Here is an 8,788-nt window from a genome sequence, read left to right on the forward strand (position 1 = left end):
CAGGATGGAGGGGGGAGGACTTTGGACTTTCCACAGGGCAGGGAACACTGACTGCTCTTCAGACTGGAGAGGGAGGGGGAGAGGAGTGGGTGGAGGGGGAGAGGAGTGGGAGGAGGTAGAGGGAAATGGGAGGCAGGGAGGAGGCGGAAATTTTTTTCAATAAAAAATAAAAAATAAAATAAAATAAAACATAATTGACAGAAAAAAAGATAAAATCTTAAAATACTGACTTTTAAGCACATATCCCTTAAATGTTACACTGAACACTTAGAAATGAACAAAAAATAATAGCCAATTACAAATAAAAGGTAACCTGAGATAAAAATTCTGATATTTGAGAAATGCTTAAAAGAATATGCAATTAAGAGATATTTTTGAAACCCACAATAATTCTATGGGATCAACTTTAGTGGCAAAATGTTACTTTTTCAAGAAATATACCAATAATGTGGCATTTTTTTGAGGAATGTGATGGCTAATCTTGGTTGTCACTAAGACTACATCTGAAATCAACTAAAACTCAAGTATCTGGACTCTCCTGTGAGAGATTTTCTTGATTGGATCATGTGAGGTGAGAATATTCACCCTAATCATCATCTCTGTTGGAAGTCCACATCAAAGGACGTGGAAGAGGAAAGCTTTTATTTTTGCTTGCTCTCATTCTTATCAGCAATGTCATCTACCCTGCTTCTGAGGCATCCCTTTGTTGGAGTTAGAACCTACATTTTTGGGACTCCAATAGTGACTGAAGAAAAGTAGCAGGTCCCTAAGAATCCTCTAGATCTCCAGTGCCAAACTGGGACTGCTGAGACATCCAGTCTTGTTGACTGAACAACTACCATTTATGGCTTTTCTGCCAGACAGAGCCATTGTTGGTTTTGGGAGGCACATTCTACCAATTATATTCCTTTAGATCAGTGGTTCTCAACCTTTGAGTTTGACCCCTTTCACAGGGATCAGATAAGACTATAAATAAACACAGATATTTACATTGTGGTCCATAAAAATAGCAAAATTACAGTTATGAGTAGCAATTAAATAATTTTGTAGTCGTAGGTCACCACAATATGACAAACCGGATTAAAGGATCACAACATTGGGAAGACTGAGAACCACTGCTTTAGTGAGATCTGAGTAATGCAATGGATAAGGAAAAGCTCAGGAACAATAGTAGATTGGAACACACTGTTTTCGATGCAACAATAATCATATGGGAAATAATACATTGAAAAGATTTATGAAAGCTAATTTTCCTGTAGCTCTATGGACTTCTGAAACTTGATAGAAGACAACCTACCCACTCTCCAGACGAATATGGAACATTCGCCAACACTAACTCCACATGAGACTGTTAAATTTGTACACAAATGCATGTATGGATTAAAATGTTGCAATTTGCAGGTAGTTCAATTGGTAAAAGAAAGGCACATATACTTATGCCTGCCTGCTGAGTTCAATTCCCAAGACCCATGAGGTGGAAGGAGAGAACCAATCATCACAAACTGGTTTTGGGAGGCACATATGTATCTAGGCACTGATGCACTGAAAGGCCTCTTTCACAGCAATAGAAACCACGGCTTAGCAGAAAAGACAAAAATATTCCAAGAATGGTGACCTCTATGCATCCATTAATGTAGGAGAAGACCCAAGTTTTCCAGAAGGTCTGTAAAACAATGCAGACTAAGTAAGGATAAAAGACCCAAGTTTTCTCTCAGATATCGAATCTAGAGTTGAATTCGTTTGTGAGTGTGGCTGTGTGTGGTCATGCTTGCAGGTCATAAAACTAGAAAACAGACCATGAGGAGACGAACAGGAGCTTAAAAGAGGAAGGAAAAGAGAGGGCAGTGAAATATGTGGGCCATGAAAACAGAAGATGCAACAACTTGTAGATGAAAGCACAAAGGAAAAAATCTATTTCTAAAACAATGTTGAGTAAACCAGGAAGCATATGAACCCAAGATACATGAAATGATTGATATAGTCAAACTTCAGAAAAGAAAAAAGAAAAAACCTTGAGATCATGTTGAAGGAATTCTGTTTCTGGTAGACAAAAAGAGAGCCACGTAATTATAATGAGGCATGCAGTCCAAGGGATAAAGCACACTATTTATTATAGTGCTGAATAAAAGCAATTATCAAACCTGAATCTCTATGTCTACATAAATTATTCTGCTGGATTATCTTGGGGATAAAAAACCATCATCAAAAGTAAACGTAATTGTTTATCAATATGAGACATGCTGCTAAAAAGGGCTAAAGGAAATTTCTAAAACAAACAAATATTAGAGGAATCAGAAATATCTGGAAGAAAGAAGAAGAATATCAATGCAGAATATGATTAAAATATATACGTTTCCTTTTCCTTTTAATATCTCTCAGTTCTGTGTGATGTTTGAAGCAAAAAGTATAAGTGATGTGATGTGGTCCTCTATAGACACAGAGTAAATGTATTGTAGATTCTGTTCTTACAATGGTGATTGTGAAGGAACTATAATTGCAGTAACATCAAATAGGGTTAGACTTGAAGGCAATCACGATATCTGAGTAGCACTAACACCGACCAGAGAGATCTGGGATAGCTGATGTAACATACTCACTTCACAGTGCCTTGATCCTTCCATCCAACTGAGATGACAAGGCATTTAGGCACATGGGATCACATTTAACCTCAAAGAGCTGCTAATGAACAGAACATGAGGTATTGTTATCATATTGAATGGTTAAGGATGGGTAAGGGAACTAACTCACCCTTAATGTCCCAACGTTCTGCTCAGTCTGGCAGACATCACAGCACACTGGGTTCTTCCTTAAAACTCCTGCTTCTGGGTTGCAAAGATTAAACCCTTTACTTTACACTAGAAGGTAGCAGAAGGGAAAAGAAAACTCATGAAGTAGAGGAAACCAGGATGAGGAAGCACATAAATCCCAGGGGATGGAATGATGGTGCCTTGTCTGTGCAGACGACATCAATGGAAGGTACACAATGATGTTTTTCCTCCTCCCAGGTCATCTCACCACCCTGGGCATATACAGTGATAACTGTGACTGCAGACACATACTGGGAATGTGAGCTTGTGCATTTCCCATTCCCGTGGCAAGAACTCCCCCTCTCTGTGTGCACTCAGGCCCCTACTTTCATGCCACAGCCTTCCATGGGCAGCACAAAGGGGGCAAGGGAAATCCGCCAACCACATAAATACACAGGTTTTGTTTTCTCTCCATTCAGGCCCTGAAAATTATTCTTTGAGGTGGGCATCATTACTTCCTTTCCACACAGGGGCTCAGAGAGCGCAATGCTTAGACCCAGGAAATTCTCCAGAGGCACCAGATGAACACTGATGCCATCTTAAATGGATTCCTCTGGCCAATATTGGGACAAATGGAGCATGGAAATAGAGAACGGCAATAGAGAGGAGAACAGTTTGGGAAAATGGGTGTTGAGCCATACTGATATAGGTCAGCACATGAGTAAAGAAATATGGAGATAAGTAAGCAGTATACTACACACCAGGTCATCATTGAAGAGGACCAGGAGAATCATAACACATAACCTATCACAGCAGTAAGTGATTAACTAACTTTCACAATATATATCCAGGGACATATCTGCACAAGCATGAGCATATACACAACACACACTAACAAATGTCAATGTAAACACACAGCTCTCACCTCGAAGGAAGAAGAGAGTTCATTCTGGAGTCAAATATATGTGAGTAAACATGAGTGAGACAGGTTTATGTTAGTACAAATTGCAAGTTACAATGTGGAAACAGTTTCATGAAGTTTTTATAATAATAGAATGAAGAAACTATAGACTCTCTTTAAGTACATGGGTGATAATATTAAGTAGACTATTATGGTAAAGCAGAGAAACCACAGCTACAGGCACTAGCTGCTATGTGATGACACGCAGTCGTTTGACTGGTAGAAACTTAAAGCTTTGATAAGGAGACATATTCTGATATTTTAAATGTCAGGTCCAACGTCATCACTTAGTAACAAGGTGTTAGGTAAGTCCAACACAGGGGGCCCAAGGAGTGGCTACTCATGGGCTCAAGAGAACACAAAGGAAATTGTAATTAGGCCCTGGGACTGCGACTTCCACCATCTCCATATCACTGCAGGTCTAAGAGTCAATCAACCAGGCTTTGCAGACCAGCCTCTGCCAAGGAATTCCTGTACACACACACACACACACACACACACACACACACACACACGACACCTCATTCTCACTCTCCTAGCTCCCTGGTGTTTACTGAGAGCTCAAGGGGTACAACCACATTACAACAGATTCATCTCTGACCACACACAGGATGGTGAGAGCTACTAAATTATGTGGTCTGAATGAGATTCCTGTGACGATGGCCATGGACTTCTCTCTGGGACATTTCTCTCATTTGTTTCAGACTGTCAATAATAACCTGTAAATGCCGATACGAAAATAGGGACATGCTGCATTACACATCAAATATAGTTTGCATCATGAAATAATCCATGCTTGCAACAAAAAATATCCTTTGTAAGTTTCATTGACACTTGTTTCCTGACAGTTTACAGAAGATTTAATAATTTGTTCACAGAAAAAACAATACGTATCAATTTGTTTAAAAAATAATAGCAGTTATAGATGAATCAAAAAGTACAAATATTTGTGCATTATCCCGACAGATAGATCCATAGTGCTGATAGGCCGAGAGATTTCCAAACATTGCTGAATTGGAGACAACCTGTCTTAATAAAGGACAACTATGTTCACGGCTCAAACAATTCATTATTAGTAAGATGTCTGTTGATTCAAAACTGAGCTACAGATTCGATGCACTAACAATAAAATAGCACTTATTCTTTTTAAAAATTGAGTGGATAACTCTAAACATTGTAGACTAAATATATAGCTTGTGTAAACCTTAGAAACAGACAAATGTTAGAGAACAGCATTGCCTGATAGGAGACCTCTGTGTGAACCTACAGTAATTGGACCAGCATGCTATTGAATCAAAGTTGGCAAGAAAAAGTCCAAAACCAACATTCCACGCTCACATCCACACATTTACAGACCACTGCCTATATCGAGTCAACATTTTTCCTGTGTCTGATGCTGGCATCAAGCTTGTGTGTAGTGCGTGTAGTGTGTGCTGAGAAGAACTGACCATACTCCTGCTGCAGCCTCCCAGGCACTGGGATTACTGGCATATGTACCATGATTGGATTATTGGAGAACTGATGTTTCACAAATAAACAAGGCAATTTGATGCATAAAGATGGCCTTTCAGGAAGCAATGCTGAGGTAAGTGTATATCCAAACCCACAAATATAAACTAGGACCTACATCGTATCATATGTGAAGACCATTCAAAATAAATTACAGATGTAAAAATATAAAAATCAGCCTATAAATGTCCAACAGAAAACAAGAAGAAAATCCCTGTCACTGGGTTCCAGGAAAAGATTTCGCAGACAAGACACCGAATAAAAACCGTAATTGAAGAACTAGAGAAGGTGGGATCTTACAATTGAAAATCTCCTGCTCTTCCAAAGACATGGATGAGAATTGAGATGATAAGTCTGAGGCTAGGAGAAAAGTTAGAAATACATATATCTGATAAAGCATTTCTATGAAACATACGGAAAACCTCATATGTCAGTCAGAAAGTAGTCATCGAGACCCGTGAAATATTTCAGGTGTGCTTTTCAAGGGGGTGTTGATAGGATTGCCCCCTTTATTGAGATTCATTAGAGATATTAAGGCCATAAGCAGTGTCTTAGGGATTCTGAGGAGAGATCAGGGCCACCTGGCAGGGCGGGCCCAAGGAAATGGAAATTAAAATGCCAGACCGGTGCCAAGCACAAAGTGTCCCACACCTGCAACCCCTTCACGAGGCAGCCAAGGCAGGAGAAACACTGAGAGTTCTGAGCCAGGGTAGGGCACAGTGAAATGCTGTCTCAAATCCAAACAAAACCGCAGATTACTAAAAAGAAAATCCTCTAACCAAGTGAGTCTTTTACCACTCATCTGAGACATGTAGGGTAATTATTGACTAGCATTTAGGCTTTCCCTCTTAAATCTCACCGGTCCTATGGGCTAGCAATCTCATGGCCTTTTCACAGAGAGGGACATGTACAGACAGGTCTGGGGAAGAAGGGGGTAGTGGAGAGGAAGGTGCTCGCTGGTCATCCAGTGGTAAATAAAGCTGGGAATAAATAGCTGAATATTAACTCATTCAAATAATATTAAAACTGTTCAAAGAGAAAACAATTGCTTTCTTTTCTGTTTGCCCAGAGATCTGACTGACTGCAACTTGGAAAGACAGCCCTGCTATCTCACTTATCTCTTACATCTCACCGATCCATGGGCGAACAATCTCAAGCACAGAGTAGGAAGTCGGGATCACAGAGTGCTCATTTGGCCTCATCTCCCTCCTGTTCACTCTCCCACAATTCCCCTCCTGGACAATGGCTCCAGCACAGCCCTGTACAGAACAGCACAGGAGGAGGCAGAATGGTCCCAAGTCTCTCTCCTTCCGGAGAAACACAGGCTGCAAACCCCGAGGTAGGAGTGGTCCTACTTGGGTCTGGAATCCCTGCATCTGCCTCCCAACCCTCAGAAAGATTCTGGTGCTCACCTCCGGGAATCCATAAGCTCAACTCAGTCCAAACACCAGGAACTGAATGCTCCTTTCCAGGACATCGTCCGGTCGCCATTTGAAAAGAGTCGCCATAATGACCCCGGTTTCTATGACAACCGCAATGCTGCCTCCCCCTTAGTAACCAGGAATGGCTCCGCCCAGCCCTCCCTTACTTCCTCTCAAAGGAAGAACTCTTCACCCTTGTTTTCACTCAAGAAAGCATACCCATTAGAGAAACTGTCCCCACTACGAATGCAGAGCTTTTCTTTTTTTTTTTTCCGCTCTGTGAACAAAGCATATCCCTAAAAGCCCGACCACATTGTACTCACCAGACCATGGTGGTATCTATGGAAATGTCGTCACAAAGATGAACATTGCTGTCACGGTGACAAACGAGCAATTTCATTCCAATAATTAACTATGCATATATGACCTCATCACGGGAATTTAAAGTCTGGGACATCTTGTACAGAAACATCCTGAAAAAGAACAGTCAAAGGTTAAAAGAACTGCTTTGGAGATGCCGGGGATCGAACCCGGGGCCTCACATATGCAAAACATGTGCTCTACCTCTGAGCTACATCCCCAAACCTGGTAACAGCTTCATCAAAGCCTATGTGAATTCAGAGCGACCGAGCCAACGTTCAGAGTCTCTGCAAGGGTCTGCATCAGGTCCTTTGAGCATATTGGATTCCAGGTTTAGTGTTTTGATAGGATTCATGGGACTTTTGTTGCATGAGAAAACAATCTATTTTCAGTCAAAGGAAAAATAATAACAATAAAAATAATAACAACAACAAAAATAACAACAAACCTTATGCTCTTTAAAGCAAAGTAACCTAACAATGAATGATACTTTGAAGTACTCAGTCCCATCAATTTTACTTCAACTTTACCTTGCAGGTGGTTCAACATGCCAGTATCATGCGGAATTAATAATTATATGTTGCTGATATGCGGTCATATCTGAGAGTATGAGTAGCTTCCTGAAACCCTCTCTAGCATACCTTCTTCCTCTTTTAAAGCACTAATTAGGTTCAGGGCTTGAAAGGCAGTTTTTATAATCTTGGTCAGGCTGCTCATTTTGTTTCTTAACGTTGCCAATACTGTCCATCACTCCATTTATGGCAATAACTAAATGTGCGGTAGCTATTGGTTCATAAAACCCTAAGGTACTGTCACTTTCTGCACGTTTATGTATCTCACCGCACGCTTTGTAAGTTTCAAAAATGAGAGGTTTTCTGAAATATGTCCTCCTTTTCACACATCATCTAGTATATGTCTCAATATACAAAATCATTAAATAAATATTGTATGTATGTTCAGATGAGTGAGAAAAGTGAGTATTTTTTAGAAAGAAAGCAATCTATCTTTTTTCTCATTTACATGCTTATCCAAGTTTCTATTCCCTCTCCTCAGCCCATTCCCTCCACTTACCCCCCCTCCCAGCCCACCTTCATCCACTCCTCAGAGAGGGTAAGGCACATTGCCCAGAGGAAGAAGCAAGGCCTCCCCCACTATATCCAGGCTGAGCAAGGTATCCATCCAAAGACAATGGTTTCCAAAAAGTCAGCACCAGCAGCAGGGATAAATCCTGGTGTCACAACCAGTGGCCCTGCAGTCTGCCCCAGCCATAAACTGTCACCCACATTCAGAAGGTCCAGCTTGGTCCTATGCTGGTTCCTTCCTTGTCTGGCCAGAGTTGGTGAGCTCACAACTATTTCAGTGTGTGTCTTCATCATGGTCTTGACCTCTGCTCATATTCTCACTCCTCCCAAGGTTCAACTGGAAAAAATTAATAAAGAGTACCTGAGAAGATGCCAGACTATAGAAGACTGAGTCCACATAAGACATTGCTTAACCTCAACAATTATTGGAATACTACAAAGAATGATATTAAAACAGGCCTTTAATATATAACTTCTAGATAAAGACAAGGAGTAATGGCAAACAGGTGAGCGAGTGTGGTAGACCGAGAGCTACCTAAATTAAGTGAAGACAAAAGCAAAAAGAGAGGGATGGAGGGATGGAAACAAAAGGTAAATGAGGGCAACGGAAGAAGCAATAACATCTCAGTACTGACTGTGGTCTAGGTTTGAGATGTTGGTGGATAAGTACTGATACCCAAATGACCTAGAAGTAATAAAATATGAGTC

General features: G+C 40.7%; 1 long non-coding RNA gene and 1 other non-coding gene across 2 annotated transcripts; both read right to left on the bottom strand.

Moving 5' to 3' along the window:
- Positions 1 to 4: 4 nt before the first annotated feature.
- Positions 5 to 6,679, bottom strand: LOC121437007. Its single transcript, XR_005972912.1, has 3 exons — positions 6,630 to 6,679; positions 2,749 to 2,855; positions 5 to 63 (listed from the first exon to the last, which is right to left on the bottom strand). It is a non-coding gene; the product is annotated as an uncharacterized LOC121437007 (long non-coding RNA).
- A 468-nt stretch (positions 6,680 to 7,147) lies between these two features.
- Trnaa-ugc lies at positions 7,148 to 7,219 on the bottom strand. Its single transcript has one exon. It is a non-coding gene; the product is annotated as a tRNA-Ala (tRNA).
- Between the last annotated feature and the right edge of the window lie 1,569 nt (positions 7,220 to 8,788).

This window comes from Microtus oregoni, unplaced genomic scaffold (assembly GCF_018167655.1).
Source record: "Microtus oregoni isolate MIOR12 unplaced genomic scaffold, Mior012 000050F_020, whole genome shotgun sequence".
Classification (NCBI taxonomy): Eukaryota; Metazoa; Chordata; class Mammalia; order Rodentia; family Cricetidae; genus Microtus; species Microtus oregoni.